A 25,971-nucleotide genomic window follows, 5' to 3' on the forward strand; every position below is an offset into this window, starting at 1 on the left:
AAGACTCCTGATCCACCATCCCCTGCTGGATACAGTGGATCCATTTTTAGTCAGCTGCACTAGTGGGAAGGGAGGAGAAGATAAGATAGGATTGTATTATAAATGCCCTGAGATCTAGTTATTGGGCAGCCCAATCCTAACTAAAGCTACTACCCCCGCCATGCCACCTGGAACTTATGCTGCATCCTGTGTGTGGGTAATCATGGAGATCTTCTCCAAGTAAGGGAATAGTTATTCTGCCTGTAAGCCTCCATTCCCCCAGTGGGTCACCTTGAATCTGCACCAGCTACTTTGCTGGGTCCAAGGTGAGTAAGGGAGAGAAAATGGGGGAAAAACAGGACAAGAATATCAGTGCAAGTCATTGCTGTTAATATCTGCCCCATTCTGGCCACCATTCCACCCTTTCCAATCCAATCCGACTCTCCCCATTTCTCCCCTTCCCTATCCACATTCTGCCCCCACCACTGGCTTACAGTTTCCAGCAGAGACAGCAGTCCCCAGTAGCGAGGCTGCAGTGCCACCACCTCTTATGGTGGGGTTTGCAAAATGGTCACTGGCAGTAGCCAAAAGCCCCCTGTGTCAGCCAATCTTAGTTAAGATTGGGCCATAGAGAACTGTTAATGTCTATGCAGAGCTGTTTACCGATTAGGATCTTCTTCAGATATTCTTCTCTGGATGCCAGCATCTTCAAATATCAAGTGGACTGTGACCAAGTAGGGACCCCTTTTGTGGTAGCACATGAGAGTGTGCGCACGCTCTCTCTCTCTCTCTCTCTCTCTGTTCTCTGTAGGTTCATCTGTTGCCATCTTTTAAGTACCAGACAGAAGTCAATTCTCCAAGTCACCCAAAACTCCCCTGAGGGATACAATGAAAGCTGTGTTGGCAGGAGGTCTGGTCTAGAGGGTAGAGCCTCCCTTTGCCTGAAGATAACATCCACAAGGTCGCCAGTTCAAGGCCACCGGCACCGTGCGACCTTGAAGCAGCTGACAAGCTGAGCAGAGTTATTCCATCTGCTCTGAGCGTGGGAGGATGGAGGCCAGAATGTGAAACCAGATCAGAAAAGAAACATCTGAATGTTGTGGTTCTTGAAAGATAGAACCTTCTTTCAATTGTAAAAATCCCTACGGGGATTTAAATAGCCTGCCTATGTAAACCGCCTTGAATAAAGTCTTGAATAAAGACCAAGAAAGGTGGTATATAAATACCTGTATTATTATTATTATTGGCTGCACTGCATCACCGCACAGGGAATTAGTTAGGATTGGGCTGACACTGGTGCAATCTTGCAGATCTACCCGAGCAATGGGACTGTAGGACTACCTACTCTTGGCTGCTTTTATAAGCTAGTCTGATGCTTTTGTATCTGTGATTTATTGTTGTCATGTTGTATTTTATGGCATATTATTGCTGTGAGGTGCCTTGAAGTGGCTTGGTAGTGAACGGTGGAATCAAATCCCATAAATAATATTGGTGATGTGACATAATCATGTTGCAAGTTTTGATCAAACTCCTCTGTTGGTAGCCAATGAAGTAGAGCAGGGCTAGAGAAACTTTCAGGGTGATGAAGTTGTATCCTACATTTTGCTTTGCTAAATGTTGCAGTGGACAGAGAGGAAAAAACCACCCGCCTCTATCCCTTTTTTAAAAAGGCAAAAAAAGACGCAGGAGAGCTGCAGTGCATGAGAGTGGATGACGTTGCACCATTGCCTCAACTAGCATGCTGCCTGGGGAATTTGCAACCATTGCACCCCCGGGTAGGCCAATGGAAACTAGTGAGCCATTAAAGAAAAAGCTATAGGACAACAGTGGATTGTATCAAGTGGACGCTTGTTGATAGTATCAAGCTGTGTGCATCATCTTTGCCATCCATTGTCCTCAAATCCTTGAAATAGAGTATAGCCCTCATAGTTTTGAATACTACAAATTTGCTTTTATATAGATAACATCCAAACATACCACTTATGGGGAAAAAACCAAGTTGTTTTTCTGATTTCTGAGCAGAAATGTTATTTCTAACTTTATTTTTAAACAGAGTGGAAATATAAACCAAATTCAGCATCTAATGATTCTGATACTCCACTAGAACAAACAGCCCCTGTATAGTAGGTTTGTGACTGACCTAAAATGTATATGTGACAGACCAGACCCCAAATATGGACATATCTTGTTATGCCTAAGTAAAACTAGGAAAATCCACCTCTTTGGGCATGTGGACTTGCAGTGACCGCAAGTAACTGCATTTCTTGATTTGGCCCGAGGTAAATCTCCATGGTCCCAAATAGGCAGTTCTAGAACTGCTGGGTCAAATCCCTAAATCTGTCACGACAGCCATATTTTCATACGCTTTTAGGTTGCATCTATGCTTGCCCAGGGGTATCCAGATGTGCCCAGAATTCAGGATTAATCTATAACAGTAACAAATGCAGATGAAACCTTGGAATATTGCCGAAGCAGATCAGTGTTATTCTCATTCTTCCTTCCTTTCTAATTTGCTGTTTTTGTTTTGTATATACATTGGCTGGGGTTTAAAGTGTTTGTAAGGCTCGTGCTTGATATTTTTCTAAATAGCCCTCCACTCTGTATTACTGATAGCTTTTGAAATGTCCTTGTTTCAAAACAGCACACTGGGATGAGGTTGGGTATTGCTGTTTCAAAAATTTAAGTTTAATGCTGCTGTCCTATACACACTGACCTGAGAGTAAAATTCATGAAACTCAGTAGGACTTACTTTTGAGCAGACATGCATACAGTTGCACTGTTAAGGCCTCTGGGCTCATAGAACTAATTTCACAGTTCTTTGGGTCTTGTTCATATAATCTGAAACAAATTAACAAGAATCCATACACATTGGAGCTAAATAAATTGGAGTCACTTTAACAAGGGTTGCCAACCCTCCGTTATTGATCTAAAACAGTGGTTTTCAGACTGGGGCATCGCGACGTCCCAACCTGAAGGCCCTGGCCTCTTTCCCCTTAAGGGGAGCGGAGACAGGGAGGAGGCAGCGATGCGATCTCCAGGATCGCGCCACTCAGGAGGGCTGCAGGGACTGGGATGCATTCACCAGTCCCTGCAGCAGCCTGTCCGGGGTGCGGGGAGCACTGCACGAGCATCTGCAGGGCTCCCCAGCTCGTCAAAAGTGAAAGTGGAGTGATTGCTCTTCGCCTCCGCAAAACCGGAAGTGGAGCTTACTTTTGAGCAGTAAGCTGCACATTCACTTATAACAAGCTAGGGAGCCCTCCAATTGCTTGCGCAGAGCTCCCTGCACACCCGACAGGCTGCTGCTGGGGCTGGTGAATGCATCCCAGTCCCTGCAGCCCTCCTGAGTGGTGCAATCCTGGGGATCGTGTCGCTGCCTTCCCCCCACCCTGTTGCCTCCCCCCCTGCCCCCACAAGGACTTACAGCAGTGCAAACTCTCCAAGAGAGTTTGAAAAACGCTGCCGTAGAGTCTTTATAAATCACCATTGACCTCCACAGGACAACTGCAAGCAATTCTGGAGATATTAACACAGCCTCCTTGGCTTACAGCACAATTCTATCACTTAATCACCCACCCACCCACTGCTGGAACTAGTGTGTGTTATGGTGATAAATAAGCATGGGATGGGTGATGGGCAGGAAGGATGAAACTGGGCAGGGAGGAGGGAGGAATGTGGGGGGCAAGGAGGTAGCAGGAGGGCTTGGCGCTAGTGAAAATGGCACGTGTCGGATCCAGTCCTTTTTGAAGCTGCCTTCTCTATTCTTCTCCTTGGACTTGCCCCAAGGATAGGCAATGAGCTGGCACAGGTCTACAGTCTGCCCTGTCCTCTCTGGTCATTGGAGAGGGCCCTTATACTGGTACCACCACCGATACAGGTGAGAGGGGTGGCAGCAAGGAGTAGTACTTTCTCCACAGTGGCACTGGTCTTATGGAATTCTGACCCCCTTAGCTTATAAACTGCTTAGAGGCTTTCTGGCAGGCCCTAAAGAAATTTTTTTTACATTAACCTTCCGGTTTTGGTGGTGGTGGTTGGCAACCTTCAGTCTCGAAAGACTATGGTATAAGCCTACAGCACCTGGTATTCCCAAGCGGTCTCCCATCCAAGTACTAACCAGGCCTGACCCTGCTTAGCTTCCGAGATCAGATGAGATCGGGCATGTGCAGGGTAACCGGTTTTAGGGCTTTTAATATGAGGGTTTCATGCTGTTTAGTGTGCTGCCTTTTATCATTTTATTGTTTGCTGCTAGTTTTAGTCTTACTCTGGCTTTTTTAATTTTTTTAAGTTTTTTAAAAATTCTTTTATTGTATTTTAATATTTATATATATTTCTTTTATATTTTTGGAAACCACTTTGGCTGGGAGAGAAAGTAGGATATAAATTTTGTAAACAAGTCAATCATAAATAAGGTGACCCATTGGCAGTCAAGGAGCTTATGGAGGAGTAAGGGGAAATAATTCCCCTTTCCCCACTCAAGTCTTCTAATCTACCCCTCCCCCACATGTGCCTTTTTGGCATGGTTACATTGGTGGGTGAGGAGGAAGGATAGGGTTGGGCTGTTAATGATACTATGTTAAGTTGGAAAAAAATGTTTCCAGGAATAGCTTCCATTAGAGTTGGCAACTCTATTCATAGTTGAGTTGACTATTATGTTTCAAATGCAGAAGTTCCTCCTAGTTCAATCCCTATCATTTCAATTCAAAATAATTTTGGTTAGCAGGGCAGGCAGTGATCTCAGAACTAGACAGTACCAGACTTAGATGGGTCATGATATACGGAGCATCTCAAGAAAATGTACACATGCTTTATAATGTCAAATTTGTTATGCTACAATTCACACATACTGTATACTATAATTCACATGTATGCTGTGGGTCTTCCTTATCTGTGGGTTTGGAACCTGCGGATTTGACCCAACACATGTTCTGAAACCACGTCTGGAGGGCCCACAGAGGACTTCCAGTCTGTCCGGATGTGCTTTGCGAGCACCCCCACCGTGGATCTCAGTATCCACAGGTTTGGTATCTGCAGGGGGGGGGGTCTGGGAACGGTTCTCCCACGGATACCAAGGTCCAACTGTACTGCATAGGGTGTATACAGTAGCAGCTGCTTGGTCCATTTTACTGAAATAATTAGATGATGACAGTCCAAATGCTTGAAATGTTCCCAGTTGATTGCAGTTTTTCTACAACGAAGTATGTATGCTCATTAAAATGTGAGTACATGTTTAGAGACACCCGCTGCTTAAGCTTCAGGTCCTTAAGCCAATAATTGCACCTCCTCAATAGCTTTCCTTTGTGACTTTTACTAATATCCTCACTGAGTAACTGTAAAATCTAGGATGCTTCAAGATAGCAAATAAGGAAATAAAAAGATCTTGGAAAAGAGAATTCACCCAGGTGGGTACAGCAACTGTTATCCTGCACATGACTGATCTTATCTAATCTTGGAAGCTAAGCAGGATCAGGCCTGGTTAGTACTTGGATGGGAGACCACCTGGGAATAGCGGCTGCTGTAGGCTTATACCATAGTCTTTCGAGACTGAAGGTTGCCAACCACGATGGTGGGTGGGTGGGTGGGGAAATAAAAAAAGTGGAGAAGTTGAACAAGTGTTGGGCCATGGAAGAGAGGGCCAGGGAGTCATGTCCACCAGCAATATCAAACCAATGCCTTCAATTTTTCATTGTTTATCCCAGGGAATTATCACCCAGACCTCCTTTCATAGGCATTGCATCTGCACTATGCCATCATTTCTTTAACAGCCAAGTCAGCATGCTTTATGTATCTCTTTGGGTTAAGTATGATTTAAGGTAACTATAAATCTTGGTTTCCATCATAATACAGCTGAACATTTTGTGTTAGCAGACAGAGAGACACAACCTTTTGTTCCTCTGTCTTGACACTTTCTGTGTGCTTCTATGTCACCGCAAGACACATTGTAATTATAATGTAATGATAGAATGTTAAGATTATGAAAGATGGCAAAAAAATTTTAAACAGTGGTAATATTTTCTTCACAGCTGAATACATCTCATTCTGTTCTGGTATAATCACACAGAATGTAGGAAGTTTCTGTGCTTCCTTATCTAAGTCTTTTTTTGAATAAGAAAACATGGGCTGATACCATCTCCCCATCTTTGTTGTTCTCTTTGCAATTGTTCTAGTAATTTTATGCTAGAAAAAAGAAACCCACACAGCGGAGGTTCTCAAATTATGGGGGTGAGGTGGGCCCATAACCAACTCCACTAATCCAACTCCTTAACTGTCCCCAATTTTACTTAAATAACTTCCCCATTAGCTTTCTAAAACAAGAGACATCGAACATAAAGGGGTGAAGCCCCTCATTAATTTGAACACCGGAAGATATCGTAGGGAGCTATTCCTGTTCTTACTGTAGAGCAGGGGTGTCCAAACATTTTGGCAGGAGGGCCACATCATCTCTCTGACACTGTATCGGGGGCCGGGGGAAAAAAAGAATGAATTTACATTTCAAATTTGAATAAATTTACATAAATGAATTTATTAGAGATGGAACTTATATGAATGAAAGAATGAAGGTCTTGCAGTACTCAAGGCCTTACACAAAGAAAGGGCAGCCTTTACTGCTGCATGACAGATGTGAAACAGCAAGCAGTGGAGGGAGCCCTCATCCCACAGCTTAGGTGAGAGGTCATCAGGCCAGCATGGGCTCCAGCAAGTCTCAGATGGGCCAGAGGCTCATTGGAGACTGGGGGCTCCCTGAGGGCTTGATTGGGAGCCCCTGAGGGCCGCAAGTGGCCCCCGGGCTGGGGTTTGGGCACCCCTGCTGTAGAGGGAAAGAAGCTTAATTGAAAACATTAAGGTGAGTTGTTTTGGACAATGTACCTTTTGTACATGTTTAAAATGGCTGGGTGTTATTGAATCTACCACTTTGCGCTGGCAAAAGTAGGTTTTATTTTCAAATGTTCTCACTGTGCAGACGGATCAGGCCCGGAAAAAGGCTCAGAATTTGGCATGCGCCACTGCTGATTCTTCCCCCTCCAAGGCAGAAGATTCCAAGGCTGATTCTTTCCCCCTCCAAGGATCCACCCTGCTCTCTACCTCGGACACTGCTCTGTTCTGCCCACCCCTTCCCTATTCAGCCCTCCCTCCCCATTCAACCCTCTTCCTGCTTCCCTCCAACCCCCTGTGCAAATTTACCTTCCCTCATGAGTGTTTGTGGATCTGCTGGCACACACAAGTCCCCTGCAGTCTCCCCACTGGCAGGCCCACAGCTGGCTAGGTACACCAGCAGGGGAGGGGGTTAGGACCGGGGCATATGGCTGCACTCATATACACATTTTCCTAAGTCCCATTTTGTTCAATGGTCACTTACTTCCAGGAAAGTGTGTGTGGCCCAAATTTATGTTTTCCTTATCCCTCCAGCAATTCGTATAATTTCTTATGCAGATATTGTAGTTCCACAGGTGCCAACACATATTCCAGATCCATTTTTGTAACTGATGTTATCCAATTCCATTTCCATTGGGCGAAAAAATTTATGGGGGGCCCTGTACAGAGAAGGGATGCATCAAGTATTTGTCATAATTCTGTATCCTTTCTTAAATTATTCCAGAAACCCAGAAGGGATGAAATACAGAAATAATTGCTTCATTGTTTACCCTTGGCATATATATTAGCATAATAAGTCTTTTTGTCCATGTATATTTTGATTAACTACTTTCACTGAACTGGAATTTAATTGGTTTTCTGTTTCTTAACTACCAATATCTTAACTATGTAAGAGAATGCCAAACTCTGATGTGATCTCTATGCCCATAATTCCTTGTTAGTCCTTTTTCTGAATCTGTTTAGAAAGCATGTTGGTGGCTGTCCATTCGTGATGTGAGAGGCTCCAATCCGATTCTTGGATTCAAGTTTTATAGAAACAGAGTCAGACAAGCAAGGATTCCAGGCAGACAGATCAATGCATTGCTCATAAGAGGACACTGAGCAATGTTCTCATGGAGAAATGAAAAATGCAGCACCATTCTGAACTTCTCATTATCTATATCTTGATTGTGGGCTTTCACTCATTTAGGTTAGGCTGGCAGTTGAGTGACTGGCTCAGTGATCTTTCTGGCCTGAGTAGTTTCCAAACCCTGTTCTTTTTGTTCCAAGAGCAAAAATTTAACCACACTGGCAGTATCACCGAGACATTTTTTGTACAATCCCAAGAGCACCATATGTTCCGAAGGGTGATATAACCATAAATTGCAATAGTCACCCAGTGTGCAGAACCTACAAGTTGATCAAAAGGTGTTTCTAAGAAACTTTCCCATGCTTTGACACAGATAGTCCCATGCTTTGACACAGATGTATAGGTCTATCCTTTCCTTAACTGGAACTCCTGTGAGTAAAACCTTGTTAGGTTATTCTTTAAATTGATTACTTGGGAGATGTGCACCCAAGTGACACAAGGACTCGCTCTTTATGAGAAACAAGGAAATCAAACTGAAACTTTGCTAGTTCATCTTGAAAATGTGGAATCTTCAACTTTTAATGGTACGCAGACATGAACACAAGCTGGAGAGAGTTCCTGGGTGAGAGACAGACATCTGTCAAAGGCACAGATGGCATGGGAATTAGTCCCTCTTATTTTTGGTATATTGTCTGCTGGCGGCTGGGGGATAAGAATAGGCCCTCAGTTTGGCTGTACTTGTCGTAAGAGGTAACTAAACAGCCACCGGGTAGGTGGGACTCGTCAGCCTGGGAAGGCAGCTCATCTGAGAGAAGGAAAACTCTGATCCCAAACCTCCACTGCCTTGTGGCTACATCCAGTTATGGAAAAGGCTTCAGGAGTCAACCTCGAGGCAAAATCTGGAGCCGGAGTCCCTGAGCCAGTTCATGGCTGAACACAGTCACTTTCTGGCAACTCCTGCAATGCCTCTGGAACCAAGCGTACTGGCTTCTACCTTTTCATTGGACCATTTCAGCGACTTGGAGAGGGGGGATTTGCTGCATTGGAAGCAGTCTATCCTGCATATCTGCTTTACCCAGGCTTCACACTCTGGAGAGGACATTCTGTTCCAGAACCACTATTCATAGCGTGATACCATAGTCTTCTGAGACTGAAGGATGCCAACATTGTCTGCTGGCATTTTTGGATTTGCCAATGTGTTTGGAAGTATGAACTGATAGGGTAGAAAGGAATAGGCACAGCATCTATGTTGATAGCATTGAGGGAGGAGGGAGAATAGGGCATTGAGGGCATGCTGTGTCAAACATAAGCAGAAGGGGGGTTAGACAGCCCAGTCCATCACCACCACCACCATGTTTTTGCCACCTGGATTCTGTGAATTAAAAGTGATACTAAAACCTGGTCAAAGAATGAAATGAGAGAGAAAGTGATACTGCCTGCCTCCGCGCTTATTAAACTGAAACAGTATCCCACCTGTCCAATAAATTACCTTATCTTCCATCTTCTGTCGTATCACTGTAGCTGTTTAGGAAAAAAGCAATCTTCACAAGAGAAGTGAAAATAGATAAAAAGTTACATAATTTATTTACAGTGTCTCACACGGTTACCAAGCTACATGCCAGGATTCAAAAATAGAAAACAGAAGCATGAAAAAGACTGGGAAAAAGCGACCACCATCCATGAATAATTAAGAGCCAGTGCCAAAAGGAAGCACAACTCAGGTTAACCTCTAAGTAATACCCAGTTCCCACTGTAACTTCTTCAGAAGAATCTGACTTGTGGATTGATGTGAGAGATTTATCACTGGGAGCCAACCCTGGTTCTTGCACAGCAGCTTGCACTGCCGCATGAGGAGGGCCTATAGGATGGTGATGGAGAACATGTCTTCCATGCAGGAAATTCTGGGGTACCTCTGTGGCAGCTTCATTTGAAATCATCTCAGTGTTGGAATTAGGAATGGCCTTTGCTTCAAACCTGAAAGAGCCTCTGCCAGGCATAGTGGGATAGGAAAATTAATGGTCTCACAGCCTAATCCTATACTGGTACCTGTGCTAAAACAGCTTGCATTGCATCCTTTGGGAGGTGACAGTTCAGGATGTCTCCTCTGGGTAAGGGAACATTCATTCCAACACATGGAGGAGTCTACTCAAGGAGTCTACTCGGACCTGTGCTAGCAAAATAACCGGTACAGCTTTGCCTGGGTCTGGGCCGTGGGATCGTGTCCAGGAAGGGGACTAGGATTCAGTGTCCACTGCTACTGCCAAACCTCCTCCCTTCTTGGAGCCATTATTCTCTTAATGCAGCATCTTAAGACCGTTTTGATGCTTATCAGAGCAACGGAGGCTGGTAATACCTTGAGCTACACTCAGCTTCTACTAGGTGTGGAATCTTAGTAGATGGGGGTATGAATACCTAGTGAAGGCACATGGAAGTAAGTTGTAGTAGGCCTGGTTTTACCAAGTCTGCAAGGGAAAAGAAATGGCAAGAAACAGGTATTCAATGGAATCAGTATACAGGTGTGCCCCCTTATCCGCAGGGGTTCTGTTCTGGAGCCCCCATGGATAGCTGAAACTGTGGATACAGGCAAATGTCTGCCCCTGAGGTCTGTATCCTCTGGAGACGAGGGGAGCCTGGCTCCTCTCCCCTCTGGAAGGGCCTCTGAGCTCAGCAGAGGCCATGGACATCCATCCATGGCCTCTGCCACGGTCAGACTGACCTCAGAAGCTCAAAACACATGACTTTCAGTTTCACAGAGAAACTGTAAGTGATGTTTTTAATGCCTTATAAGGCACTGGGAGGTCTGGGAAGTGATGTTCCCAATGTTTCCTTACCCCACAGAGGCATCCGGCTGCTTCCTCAATCCTGCAGGATACAGTGGTGCCCTTTTCAGTGCAACTGTACTGTAGCAAGGTGGCCAAGGGAAGAATTGACCCTAAAATTATATTACCTAACTGGCATCCAGTATTCACCCATCATATGTCAGCTCCCCTTGCCTCCGGAGGGGGTGCATGTGGAGGGGATCCTGCAGACCCAACCTGCGATAACTGAAGCTGCAGATAAGGATCCATGTATAAGGACTCTCCGTAAACAGAAAAATCATGACCATCCATCCTTTGGAGTATGCATTTTGGGGGAGGGACCATAACTTGGTATGCTTTGTATGCAGAAGGTCTTGGGTACTATCTTTGGCATCTTCCGGGGGCACTGGAAAACACACCTGCCTGAAACCCTGATGAGCTATTGCTAGTAGGTGTAGATACTACTGAGCTAGGTGGACCAGTTGTTTGATTCAATATAAGGCAATTCCATATGTTCCTGTGATTGGAGAGGGGCAGATGTCCTGCTCAGTGAGAAACAGAAGAGGGTGAGACAAGGCTGAGACCTGCCCTATATGAAAAACAAAGGTTGAGAGTGTTGGAAGTGGCTGGACATTTTGGGTTTGCATTGTGTGTGACTTCTTAGAGAAGTGATTTTCAACCTTTTTTGTCTCATGGCACACTGAGAAAGTACTAAAATTGTCAAGGCACGCCATCTGTTTTTTGACAACTGACAAGGCACACCATGCTGTTGGTGGGGGGCTCGCATCTCCCAATGCCCTAATAATAAATGACCCTCCCCTAAACTCCCATGGCACACCTGCAGACCATTCATGACACACTAGATGAAAATGGCTGTCTTAGATATTTGTAGTATTTGGGGGGGGGGGATTGTTTATAGTGGTTTTGGGGGAATATACTGCAGCACACAGTTAAAGCAGTGGTATGGTACATGATTTTTTAAAGTAATAATAAATAACTGGCCAATACTGTAGCTTGCCATTGCTAGTGGCTGTATCAATGACAAGAAAAGTATTCAGCTTCTTGTTTCACTGACTTTGGATTCCACAATCAGTGGAATGAATGGGATTAAGATGGGAGCATTCACACAGCCTAATCCTATGCCGAAGCAGTGCTGGTGGTTCACATGCTGTCCCAGGAATGGCTGGTGGCACATTGTGGCAGCCAGGAGGGGAGAGGCATCGGGGGGGGGGGAGGCCACACCAGTTGGTGCTGGGCCTTCATGCTGGTGGGAGGAACAGCAGGAGCGCACAGTGGTAAGTATACCATCGAGTGGCTAGAAGGTGCCCTGGGTGGGGGAAGAGTTTGGAGAAGGCAGGGAGGGGGCAAACTTGGCAGAGAGTAGCCTGGCCTGGGAGTAGTTCAGGCCCAGCAGGGGGGTGGGGATGGTAGCGGAGGCTGCTGCCAAGACCTATCCCCCCCCTCCCAATCCTCTGGGCCTGACATGGGTCTCCTCAGTTCTGCACCAGGTAAATAGCTGGCACAGCTCTTAGTAGACCCATCATTGGGTCTGCTGGGACTCCCTTAGGGTAAGGGAACTGATGTTCCCTTACCCCAAGGAGACCCCTAGCTGCTTCCCTGACCCACAGGATACAGTGGCAAGCTTTTCAGCGCTGCTGTACTTCAGCACGGTGACTGGGGGTAGGATTGGGCCTTGAAAGGCTACTGAAATTCTATTCCCTAGCCGGCATTCACACAGCATGTGGCAGAATTATAGTACTGTTGAGGCAGGAAGCTCACGTTTAGTATCTTGGTGCATTGTATCTATTTTATCTTTTTCCGCACATAAGTTTGGGAGGAAGTGTAAGTAAAAGCCCACGAAAATCAGATGACAGTTTATAAGCTTTTCTCTTGTCATCAAGTCCTGATAGATATTTTTAGTCCCATTAGATATTCTTAGTGACTTTTAAAGTGCCACATCAGTCATAAAGATTACAGATTGTCACAATGAAATGCACTAATATACTATTTTAAATTTCCAAATCAATTTGAGAACCTGCATGACCTTTACAAGATCAAATATATGCTTTCTGGATCTTCACATGAAAGTCAACACGCAGGTCAAACACCAGGATTAATGAAAGAAACAAATATCCATCTTTTTAGCCGCACATAGCTGACATTTCTCTGACCCCTTTTTGCATACAGATGATGCACTGTAAATTCTGCGCATTCAGAATTTAATGTTTAATGAATTCAGAATTTAAACATATTCTTTAATGTTAAGTTTCTTTCAGAATATGCTATTGATTGGGGAAAGTGACTGAATGAATAGGGATGCGTGGAACATCCCTGAGTGATTTTGCTCATCTTAATGAAACGTTTCGTTCCCTTGAAGTTTCTCACATGTTCTGAGCAGGAATTTTCAATTTTTCTTTAAGCATCTCTAGCCTCAGGATTTAGTCATCTTGTCTCCTGCAATGTTTGCTCACTCTTTTGAACATCCAGTGTTGATGATCTGCAGATGAGACCCGAAGCAAGATCTTGACTGGCTACCTGAATTGGTCTTATTGAAACTCCTTTTCTTTCCTTGTAGTTACTTGAATGTTTTGCAGGTCCCATGAAATTCACCTAGGAATGTTGCTTCTGGTGAAATTCCATGGTGCTTCTAGAAAGGAAGATGCCTGCTAATCTAGGATGCCCTGTTTGGGGGGGGGGGGTGTTTTTCATTATTCTGCCCTTACACAGGATCAGGAATAGAATAGTAGCAAACTGCAAGCAAGACCCAAGCATGCTCACATGCGTTTGTGCAGATTTTATTTACTTATTTTCTGTCTTTCTGTCTGTCTGTCTGTCTGTCTCCCCAAAGGAACCCATGATCTTAGTGATCGCCTCTGCTCAGTTGATTGTGGCAGCTCTTTTATATCTTTCCCTTCCTTCTCCTAGCTCATGTCACTTAAGAACATAAGAAGAACCCTGCTGGATCAGGGCAAGAACCCACGTAGTCTGGCTTCCTGTATCACACAGTAGCCCAGCAGATACCTGTGGGAGCATACAACAAGATACCTGTATCCTGTTGCCACTCCCTTGCATCTGGCATTCAGAGATATCCCATTTCAAAAAACCCGAGGTTTCATATAGACATCATGGCTTGTAACCTGTGAAGGACTTCTCCTCCATAAATCTGTTCAATCCCCTTTGAAAGGCATCTAGGCCGGGTGCCACCACCACATCCTGTGGCAAGAAGTTCCACAAATGAATTACATGCTGGGTAAGGAAAACTCTTCTTTTGTCTGCTTTAACTCTTCCCCACCCCACTCAATTTTAGTGGCTGTCCCTTGGTTTTGGTGTTATGTGAGAGTGAAAAAACAACCCCTTGTTTACTATGTCCATCCCGTGTGTAATTTCATACATCTTAAGTCTCATACTTTTATACACACTTCCTTAGCAGGTAGATAATTGCACATTCATTAAGATTTTCCGTTCTTCAAGTCCTCAGCAGACCATCTGCTGCCACCACATTGTATTTCATCTTCTGAAACTCAAGGAGACGGTGCTGACCTGTGGCCATGATAAACAATACTTTCGAAGAGTTCCAACTATTCAACAGACCCTTTATGCACCCATATAGCCCTATATGTTTCTAAACAGTTACCTGGGAGTAAGCCCTTTGAGTGTCATTGTTAAAAGCATATGCAATCATGCATCGCTTAACGACAGGGGTGCAAACTGCCACCCGCATCATCAAGCAAGGCTTGACATTAAATGAAGCCTCTGATGCTGAGAGGAGCTGCACTCCCCTCACCACTGGAGGCTTTTCTGAGCCCCACAGACAGCATGCATGTGCATGCTGCCACTGCGAGGCTCAGAATGGCTGAAATAGCCAAAAAGACACAACTTCCAGTTTCCATTGGGAAACTAGAAGTGACTTTTTTACGTCTTATAAGGCATTCAAAGGTCTGGGGGCTTCCCCAGGTCCCTGAATGCCTTATAAGGAGAAAAAAACACCAATTCTGGTTTCCCAAGGAAACTCAAAGTCGCATTTTTCAGCTGTTTCAGCCATTCTGAGCCTCTGTGGAGCTCAGAAAAGCCTCCAGCCCCTCAGCTTCAGAGGCTTTGGGGAGGAGGGGGGCAGGGACCCCCTGTCTGTAGCATATGCAGGCCGTCACTGGTTGGAATGCTACTAAGTGACGTTCACCTACACTGTACAAAGCAGCCTGTTAAAAGTACAGATCTGTAACATTTCCCCAAATGCAGTCATATACCATGGTAGCATCAAGTCTGATAGATTAAAAATAAAGTACACATTGAAATGAATGGGGACCCACCTGAAATTGGCTTGTGACCCACCTAGTCACACTGTTGACACACTAGGTGTGCAGTGTGACACATCTAGTCACACTGCACACCTAGAAACACTGTTTCTCCTAGGAAACTCAGTGGGTGGGTCTGGGCCAAGAAGGGGGCAAAGTTTCTTGGTGTGCACTGCTGCCACCGAGATCCTCCCCCTACTCAGCCCAATCTCCACCCTGATCCTCCCCCTACTTTCTCCCTTACTGCCACCATTTGCTGTGGTGGGTGCTGTGGTGGGTGTCTGAGAGCCTCTGCTGGGTTTGCAAAACCTCTAGCCATTTGTGCCAGCAGCTCTGGTGCACATGATAGCGGCAATCATGAGATCTGCTGCCATAGGCCCTGCAGAAGATTGAACTGTTATTCCTAGGCCTACTCATATTGTCTGTGTATTAATTTCTTCTTCCTAGGGCGGTTTTCAGTTGTCAACCTGGAGCTTGTTTATCTTCTCCATTTGGAAACTCTTTCCCCCTTCATTGTGGTTTCTGTGCCTTCTTGCTAACAGGATCTGCACCTGAGCAGGACAACCTCAGAAAATTTTAGGGATTTTTAGCCAGAAATATATGATGCCTGCTTTGGAAATTGGTGTTTTGCTTTGGTGAGATTGAAGGGGCAGTATAGACCAATTTATTCATTTTATACCCAATTTAATTTTGAGAGCAAAGTGGTCATTGAAATTTTGCCTAGGACGAAATTTGAATTGACAACTCCTAAGGGGCAGATTCAGGAGAAGTCAAATGAGATATGATTAGATTAGTTTAGAATTCAGTAGGGGGGAAGGAGCATGGAGAGGGTGATTTGGAAAGTAGTGGGTTGGGAAAAAAGTTAATCTCACCAGTGTTCATTGATGTGAACAAATATTTTCAGGAAAAAAAATATTGTTGTTTCATGGCCTTCATTGTTGTTCATGATATTTTTCTTTTTTCAACTTGCAACTGGTTTTCGGGGGGGGGGGGGGCTGAACAGGCCACTTTTTGAACAGCCCATAAGTTCCTAAGATTGGCCATCAAAGCATTTTAAAGATTGTTCTGGTAGATGAAAGTATAGCTATGGGTGAAAAAACATCCGTTAAGTGGAATTCCCTGCTGCTTCATTACCTCCATCTTGCAAATTTTTGTGCTAAATGCAAGTACCTAGGGATTAAATTAAACTGCAGATATTCACCCTGGTTTGCTAAGTGAAACTGATGTTGCCTGTGGTGGAAGCAACATGCAAACCTCTGAGAAGAACTGGGTTGAAGAGTTCAGTCCTACATTTAAATACATTGTGTTTGACTGTTGACTGTTTTGAATCTAATTTCTGACAATCCTATACAGCTTGTTGGAATGCAGACATAAAAACAGAGTGACTGCTTGCTTTTCAAAGTTTCATTGTATGAGACATGAACCCCTTGTGTGATCCACATAGACATAAATATTCAAGGACCAAGCTGTTTTTTTTTCCCTTCTCTTTTGCCATTCATGGAAATGTAAAGTGAAAGTACACCATTCAGAACATGTCTCTCCCCAGGGCCATGTCCTGCAATGATGTCACTTTAGGCAGATGGGAATCCAGCCTGGCAATAATCTCAGAAGAACTAGGTGTTGTTACCAGAGGACTGTATAACCCAGTGTTTCTCAAACTGTGAGTCAGGACCCGCTAGGTGGGTCGCGAGCCAATTTCAGGTGGGTCCCCATTCATTTCAATATTTTATTTTTAATATAGTAGACTTGATGTTACCATGGTATGTGACTGCATTTAGGGAAATGTTACAGACCTGTACTTTTAACAAGCTAATATGTATATTCTTTTAACAATGATAGTCAATGGGACTTAATCTTGGGTAGTATTGCAGCCTAGAATTGTTAAAAATGTTCCTGCTTATTGATGTCACTTCTGGTCATGATAGAAGGTCATGACTTCTGGTGGGTCCTGAAAGATTTTCATTCTAAAAAGTGGGTCTCAGTGCTAAATGTGTGAGAACCACTGGCATAACCTATAACTTAGATCTCCCCAACCAGCAGCAAAGATGAATTTATAAAAGTATAATGAACAGAAATGACCTGACCTATTCAAGAAACAAGTTCTGACCTCTGAAGCCTTCTGATGCACAGGTCTCCTGGACTTTAGAGTCAGCCTTCTGCTTTCCCTTCCATCATGACCTTGCTACGGCTTCTCAAAGGGACTTTTTGAGCAGCACTCTTCCAACATAAAATAAACACAGGGCACATATGAAGGGATTCTCCCTGGTTGCTCCATCCTATCCTGGCACTCTGCTGTGTTTTTACCTGCCTGAATAAAAGTTTTCTGCAAGACCAGAGAGTGCAATGAATTTGAAACCTTAGAAATGGAATGGAAAGGTTGTTTGCCTACACTGACGTGGGGTTCTGTGGATATTAAAGCAGCCTTATATGGAATCAGACCTATGGTCATCTAGCCAGTGGCGTAGCTATGGAGGGCCTGCATGGTAAATACTGCAGGTGCCATAACATGCAGTCTAAGTGGCCCCCCACTTGCTGTCAGAGCCATGGCAATGCCAATGTGCAAGCATGCCTGAGTGTTGCCTTCGCTGCCTGGAATAGCTTTGATGGCAAATGGGAGAGGCAGGTTACACAGCACATCATGGTGCCTGCAGTATTTACCATTCCACCCCCTATAGCTACCCCACTGCATCAAGCTCAGTATCCTCTCCACTGACTGGCAGCCACATTCCAGAGTTTCAGAACAGAATTTTCCCAACCTTATCAAGGCACACAGAGAGCAGCAAGTGAGAACCAGAGACTCCTTGTATGCAATACCACTGAGCTGTAGTCTCCTCCTTAAATCACGCATCCCTCGTCCTTCACAGTAGGGAAGTGTTTGCTGTAGAAAAGGTAGGACAAAAAGCTATAAGCCTCTGTTTAACAAAATAAATAAATAATAAAAAGAAAAGATTCAGAGGTACTTGTCACTGCTGAGAAGTTTGAGCACCGGTGTTCTCTGAAGTGGCTTAGAAAACAGTTAAGACTAAATATAGCTTACCTGAATATGTTTGTGTTCCCTTTTCTGTGTATTTTCAAGTAATTGCCTATATGTCATTTGGTATGAATTGAAAAACAATGTCATAAATATTGCATCATCATCATCAACAAGCAGCAAAAATAACACTGCAATGACGTTAAGATTAAAAACAGAGCAAACCCAAGACTAAAATGGTTTTCTAAAGATGTGAGTTTTCATGTGCTGATGGAACATGAAAAGAAAGGTAGTGGAGATTCTATCAAAAGATTGAAAAAAGAAACCTCTTGTATGCCATCACTAGTTGTATTCCTGAAGTACACTCAATGGTACCTACACAGGAGAGCCTCACCAGAGGATGTTCACAGATGAGCAGATTCCTATGGGTTGAGGTGGTTTGTGACTTTGAAGGTTTTCTATGTTTGATTCAAAACATGGTTTGTGTTGCTAACCAGGGACTTTGACAGATGTTGGAGGAGGTAATAGTCGTCTTTCCTCTCCTATCCATTTCTCAACAGGTGATTGATTTTGTCAACAGATAGTGAAGTTCTTTGGTATGGGGTGTGTGCAAAGTATGTATACAGCATACAGCTGCTTGTGTGCTTACTGCTGTAAGGATCTTTGAATCATGGCTTATAATTTTGTGAATATTTACAGCAAATCTTTCCAATAACATTGGCAGCAACCACAGATCAGTGCTAGCTGAAACAGAATAATGGCAGCCTTGGGCAAAACATCCATCTGGGTTCTTTGTGATTTATGCTACTATTGTAAATAACAGACCAGGAGTTAAGTGCATTCAGACTCTAGTTTTTAATGTGTTACCTAATTACATCATTATATATACTTTTTAAGGAAATTGTTTTTACAAAAGACATTTCCACAGTCTTCTGAATTTGCTTAAAGTTTTAAACCTTACTGGGGAATGTAATTGAATTACCCCTAGCATGTGGATGTATGTCAACTTTTTCTCCCCTTCCAAATGGATGCATGTGAACAAACCTTTCAACTATTACTTTTCGTGTGAACCATCAACCTCACAGGACTAGGAGAGATAGATCTTATCTGTCATAGTGGAGGATGATTGTCTTGGATCACTTATTGTGTCAAAACACATCTTTTCCCTTGTTAATGGTGCAATGGGAAGAAAATGAGACTTGGCTGCTACATGTATGGTTAGGGTGACCTCTTTTTTTTCTTCTTCTTCTTCTGTGGAAACTTTCCACCTTCAGCTTGTTTGTTCAGAGTATAATACCAATAACTGAGATTGGGTGTTGAGTAACTATAAGCTAAAAAAAACCTGGAATGATACTTGGCTAAATTTCCTAGAAGTGAAACTGTTGATGCCCCATGTGAAATTTGGGTTGAGAAGAAACTTCTTTTTTCAGTGTTATTTATTTTGATAGATTCATGTAGTTAAAGTACCGACTGAACCATCCATATTGATTTAACAATTCATTTAGGTTACATGTAGTATTTGACAGCAACTGTTACCCTGCACATGCCTGATCTCGTCTGATCTCGGAAGCTAAGCAGGGTCAGGCCTGGTTAGTACTTGGATGGGAAACTGCCGGGGAATACCAGGTGCTGTAGGCTTATACCATAGTCTTCCGAGACTGAAGGTTGCCAACCAGTATTTGGCTAAGATCGTGTAGATATATAGTTTTGGTTCAGTTATTTGCTTAAAACCATGGGTCCTGCAAAATCAATATGTTGATAGAGTGCTCAGTGAGAACGACAGCCTGTTGATAGTGGTAAGTGTTGCCATTTTCTCATCCATCCTTCCATATTCTTTTCTGCCTATGTGTGACTGAGGTCTAGAAGTCCTTGGTTCAAATGTCATGATGGCCACACTAGTTGGCTTTGTGGCAAACTATCTGCCTGAAATGAGAGCCAAAAAAGTTTTCTTTTCCTTTTAATATTCTGCACAGCCAAACTGTTAATTCAGCTGTAATCTAAAGGAGTAACCTCTGCAGGCTTATTTTTATTTGAAGATGAAAGGTTATTCAGTTGCCGAAAAGTCAACGATGCTAGAGATTGAACTGTACTCTCAAGAACTTTGCAGATTTCTGTAAGCAGGATTTTAAAATTAAGTTCCCATAACCAGAAATTTCATTAAACCTTTTTCTGCGTTTACAGAAAAGAAGTATTTAACACAAGGGGAAGAATCCCTTCTTCCATAATCTGGATTTTTTTAACCAATCTTTTACTTATCAGAGAAATAGTTCATTTTTGAATTTTTGCTACACTGAGGTGCTAAATGACACTTGGATAGAGATGGGTAGCTCAATCCTAATCTGCCCTAGAGGAACCAGTCCAGTTGGCCTATGCTGCATCCAGAGCAGGGCTGAGCTGGGTTGCAGTGCAACTCAGAGTAAGAGGAATTAATTCCACTTACCCCTTATCCCTTATCACATTGCAACTGTCCCATGGGGCTACTCAGATCTGCATAACCTCTTTAGGTAGCACAGATCAAAGCAACCCAGTGTAAGGTTCAGCCTCCTTGGAAGGGGATTATCCCTTCCCCGAGGAGGCCCAGCCTTACACTGGGCTGCTCAGATCTGGTTCTACCTAAGTTCTGGATCCTGGTCCCATCCCCCCCAGCCCGGTCCTCCCACTGGCCCGCCTTCTGCCTGCCCCCCACCCTGGAACCCCCTCATTCCACCCTCCCCCACCCTCCCCAGACCCCCATGCCAGCCTGACTCAGCTGGCATGAGCTCATTCTTCCGTTGGTGCAGCAAGTTCAGATTTGGCCTCCTTATTCCCGTGGTGGTGCCGTATGAAACTTTTGTGATACCACCGGGCCAGTACAAGGGACTTGTGCCAGCCCAAGAGCGTGTCTAGATTACACACATAGATAAATTGCAAACACAACCACAGAAAGCTGCAGTGCAAGCAATTAACTGAAGCTCTCCAATCTATAGAAACCTCCCAGCTTGGTGGCTTTTAGTATTAAAAATGTTACTCTCCACAAGTAACCAGGCTTGTGTCCTTTGACAAACATGAAATTAAAATAAAGATGTCCTGTTTGCAATTGTAGATGTCCTGTTTTGCGCTCCATGAGTGAACCCACTCTGAAAAGGGTGTGAGGGAGAGTTATACCCCCCACTATGCCAAGGAAGCAGAACTTGTTAGTACCATCAGTGGTTCGCAGCCAGGAAAGCTAACTGGTTAATGGATGAGTGGGAGTTCTTCTTTGCTGCTGTTGAGTAGCAGTGCAGTGGAAAGCTCATTCCTCTTGCTTCTACCTGCCCTCCACCTCCCAGTAAGGTCCTCATTGGGCTCTGAACCCCTTGACTGTCTTATAGGAAGGCAGTGAAGAGCTGTGGCAGCAGTAAACCAACCTCTTTTTGCCCCAGCAGTATTTTACACTTCCTAGAAGCCTGGCACTTTATATATATTTATTTATTTTTCAGATTTTTATACTGCCCTTCTCCAAGGAACTCAGGGTGCTGCACATTGTTCCTCCCCCCCTTTTGTTCTCACAACAACCCTGTCAGGTAGGTGAAGCTAAGAGACAGTGACTGGCCCAAGGTCACTGAGGAAGCATCATGGCTGAGTGGGAATTTGAACCTGGATCTTCCAGTTCTAGATCCAATTCCCAAGGGTAGAACATCCAGGAATTACAAAATGACACCAGGAGAAGAATGCTTGCTGCTGCTTCCTACAGCTTCCCAGTGACCTGGGTCCTAGATTCCAATGGCAGCAGCACCAGCAAACTCTTACTGTTTCAGTACTATGGACCATTGGTCCAAGTCCAAACAGGCCCCAACTGTACTGCCAACCCTGCCTGCGGCCTGCAAATGTATTCAGATAAACAGGGATTCTATTTGCCTTGTGTTCTGTTGATGTGGAGAGAATGTGAGAGGCCTTGGATTGATATAGCCAGTTTTGCTAATGGTGACTTTGCTATGTGTCCTTTTTTAAGCTGGATAGATATCCGTGGAAGGATAAATGAGTAAAAAGAGTCAAGAGCAATGTGACAGTTGCTGTAAATCTCATGCATAAATGTTTTTAATTTGATCTTCAGAGTTTATAACCTTGCTGTACTCATGCCACCAGTGAAATTCATAAGTAACCTTTTCCCGTACACGATAATATGAAAATGTATCAAACATAATTGCCGAGTAGATCTTGTTAACTTGACTCAGATTTATGATCAGGTCTTGGGGAAAAAAATCCTTTTGTACGTGCTCATCTGAATTAAAATAACCCAACAGCAGGCATCCTAGGTCACCACCCTGGTTATAATACAAGCCTTTCCGATGCAGAGATGTTTGGATAACCAAAGCATAGGTTAACCAGGCCTGACTATATTTTAATATTTTATGTGGTTGAAATAGCAACAGAAAATTACATAACCTGGTTAAAATTGCTTTCTCTCCTGCTTCCTTTCATAATAAGCACATTCATGTTGTGACAGAGCAGGGCCTGATTGTAGATCATGCGGTTTGTTGGCTTAATGAAAGAGGAGAGTATTTAGCTGCACATTCAGCTAAATTGATGCCTGAGTTATTTTTGAGTGCCTGGTACCCTGTCTGTCCTCACTGTTTTAGTCACTCTCTCCTCTTTTTGACCACATGTATATCAGTGCATTTTTTGAATTTTCTCAAGCATGTCATATATTGACATCTGGTTCCTAGGATATGAACCTTGCATCCCCCTCCCCAGTCTCTGATGACAAAGAGGAAGGTATGCTGGTTTGATTTTGAAGCACAGAAGAACAAATCATTATGGAGCGAACAGGAGAAATGCTTGGCGTTCTTGGGGCATCCTGCTCTTGGCTGAGGAGCTGAGCCTGGGAGGAATAGGGTGGGGTGGGGAAGGGGCAAAACTAGGCAGGGAGGGTGCATAAGCAGGGGGCAGGAATGCTACAGGAGAAGGTGGATCCAGTGACAATGGCCTGTGCTGGATCATATCCCCCTTTTCTGCAGCCTCCCGCCCCTCTTCTCTCCTTGGACTTGTGCTAGCAAGATTGCAGGTCTCATTGTCATTTAAATCACCATTTGCCTCTGAAGCCTCCTGATCCAACCCCCTACTGCAGTGGTTCTCAAACTGTGGGTCGGGACCCACTTGGTGGGTCGCGATGCAATTTCGGGCGGGTCGCGAGAAGGTGACGGCTGCCATCTTGGAAGATGGCAAAAGACCTGGGTGGTGCCATTTTGGAAGTGGGCAAGCCTGGGCGTCGCCATTTTAAACTTCCCGGCATTGCAAAGTAACTAAGAGCGGCTTGCACGTGTGCAAAGAAAGCAGCGTGCTGCTGCCTTCCAGCTGGACCTTCCTCTGCACTCAGAGGCTTGGGGGGGGGCAAATTGCCAAGTGCAGGCAAAGAAGGACAGGGGGAAGAGCCAGCCAGGCTTCTCCCCTCCAACCTCTGTCAGCTCAGCTGCCTGGATGAGCTGCCTCGGGGTTGCAAGACAGAGCCGCTTCCCCCCCACCTGGACTGGGGCAGACCCACGTGATCTCCCCTCTTGTGAGCCTGCCTTGAAAGCAGTATCGCCGCTGCCACCACCCCACTGCCATTTGCACCCCTTATGGTACTGCTGCCCCCTCTCTCCCAGCACTGTTTCTAGGGCTCTTTGCAGGAGTCTCCTCCTGTGCATCATCTCTCCCTCTCTGGAAGCCGCAATCCTTTCCTGCCCCGGCTACCACATCCTCTCTTTTACAACTTTGCTGGGGTGAGAGGGGATCCCTGGTTGCCTGGCTGCCAAGAGAGCAGCTGGGGGGGGGGAGGGGGGCAAGCCTGGCATGTGGGGGAATACGCCCCATTGCTTACCTGGGAGTAAACCCATTGCCAATAATGGGAGTTAATTCTGAGTAGGCATGCTTAGGCGAGCAGCTGAGAGGGGGAGGTGAGGGGAGATGTCTCTCCTTATCTTCCTTCTGAGGGGGATACTACTGTTCTTATTTCCTTCATTAACAAAAGCTCAAGCTACTTACTGTATTGAGGTGCATGAGTAGGCTGCACTTGCTTTTGACCAGTGCTGAGCACAGTATCAACATCCACAGCAGTGTTAGTTAGTATCAAGCATAATACAAGAATTATTATTATTATTATTATTATTATTAACATTATTAACATTATTAACATTATTATTTATATACTGCTTTTCAACAAAAAGTTCACAAAGCGGTTTAAGTAGCTAGAGATTTTGTAAATAAAGACGGAAATAAAACAGTAGTAAATACACAAATATTTTGTTCCAGATGTTGTTTTATTTTTATTATTTTTGCTTGATAGCAATAGTAGTGAGGACAGGGAGAATTGGAGCTGGAATACTTTCACTTGTCATTTACAGTTTGAGTTCCTAGGCAAGAACTTCCTGCTTGATGTCATCACTTCAAGTTCTGACATCATAGTGATGTCACTTCCTGTTTGATGATGTCATTTCCGGCTATGACATAACTTCCAGGTTGATGACATCACTTCCAGTGGGTCCCAGACAAATTGTCATTCTCAGAAGTGGGTCCCAGGCTAAAAAGGGTGAGAACCACTGCTCTACTGGGATATAATGCACCTGTTTTTGGCACAGCTGCACCTTGTGCAGGGGGCGGGGTGGAGGAAATAGAATTGGGCTGTCAAAAAATGAACGTCATAGAATTATTGAAGTGTTCAACTGATAGTGTAAAAGATACTCAATGAAGAAAGTTTAGGAATAGTTCACTGAAATTCACACAAGATAAGCATTTAGTCATCCTGTCTTGCCCTGGAGTCAACCATGAGAAGTCTGGACAATAGTATCGCTTCTGTCCAGTGACTCCCCTGAAATTCTTAAAATTTGGAATGCACAACTGACACAAGGATACCTGTTGCTTTCTACTGCTGCTACCAGGGTGGTCTAGTGTGAAAAGAGTTATGTTATTCAATTAAAGGAGCCTGTAAAGTATCACACTCAAGACTGTCCACTGTGTCTCTGCATGATCCAGTGTTCCTACCTTACCTCGTTACATTCAGCCTCTGCTTGGGGTAGGTAGTTATTTCTCTGCATCGTGTATGACAGAAAATTATTCAGGCATGCAGCCTGAACCCAGGTAGCGGTACAACAGGAGTGTATGGATTAGCTTCACATCCCATGTCATCATTCTCTGATGATGTTGTCATCTGGTGTGCTCCCTGGGGTATTTGGTGTGCTGCTGTGAGATACAGGAAGCTGGACTAGATGGGCCTATGGCCTGATCCAGTGGGGCTGTTCTTATGTTCTTATGATAATGCCCCCCCCCCCCACTGCCCTTGCATTGAGTATTTGGGATGGAAGCCCATATATCTGTGGTACTACACATTCGCTATATGCAGAAGGTCTCAGATTCAATAATGTCAATAATACTGGCCTACATGAACCAATGATCTGATTCAGTATAACAGCAAAAGACAAGCGTTCACTCTATACAACTTCAATAAAGTTGTTTACCCCTGCTAATAAAGTTTACCCCTGCTAATTGGGTAAGAGGCTTTCAAGTGGGTGCTCCTCTTTTTAGCAGGGGGAGAGTAACTGGCCCACCTCACCCCAGCAGTGTCTTTTCTAGTGCCTGTCTGCTGGTGTTCTTTTTGCATCTTTTTAGATTGTGAGCCCTTTTGGGACAGGGAGCCATTAGTTATTTGATTTTTCTCTGTAAACCGCTTTGTGAACTTTTAGTTGAAAAGCGGTATATAAATAGTGTTAATACTAATAATAACTAATCTTTAATAATAAAGATTTTTTGTGATTTTCAGTAGCAGCATTTCATGTAGTACAAGTTAAAAAGCAATTAACCAATAATGCATAAATGTATTTGCAATGCAACATGTCAAGAAAGTTTGAGCAGATATAAATGGGTTTCGTATTGCTTGTAGAAGTACCTGAGTGTGTGTGTGTGTGTGTGTGTGGGGGGGGGGTTCTGATGTCTGGCCTGCCCAGTATTTCAGCTGTGAGGGTTTGTTGCAAGGTGTGAGGTGATGACATTATCATCCTTCCC

At 44.2% G+C, this 25,971-nt stretch overlaps 1 protein-coding gene and 2 pseudogenes across 2 annotated transcripts in view; 2 read left to right on the forward strand and 1 right to left on the reverse strand.

The window, feature by feature from the left end:
• GRID2 (glutamate ionotropic receptor delta type subunit 2) overlaps positions 1-25,971 on the forward strand; it is a 997,958-nt gene that overhangs the window by 161,504 nt on the left and 810,483 nt on the right. The window lies entirely within an intron of this gene.
• On the reverse strand, positions 4,042-4,159 carry LOC136656264 (5S ribosomal RNA; annotated as a pseudogene).
• Positions 19,495-19,614, forward strand: LOC136656644 (5S ribosomal RNA; annotated as a pseudogene).

The sequence above is a fragment of the Tiliqua scincoides genome, chromosome 6 (genome assembly GCF_035046505.1).
Source record: "Tiliqua scincoides isolate rTilSci1 chromosome 6, rTilSci1.hap2, whole genome shotgun sequence".
Classification (NCBI taxonomy): Eukaryota; Metazoa; Chordata; class Lepidosauria; order Squamata; family Scincidae; genus Tiliqua; species Tiliqua scincoides.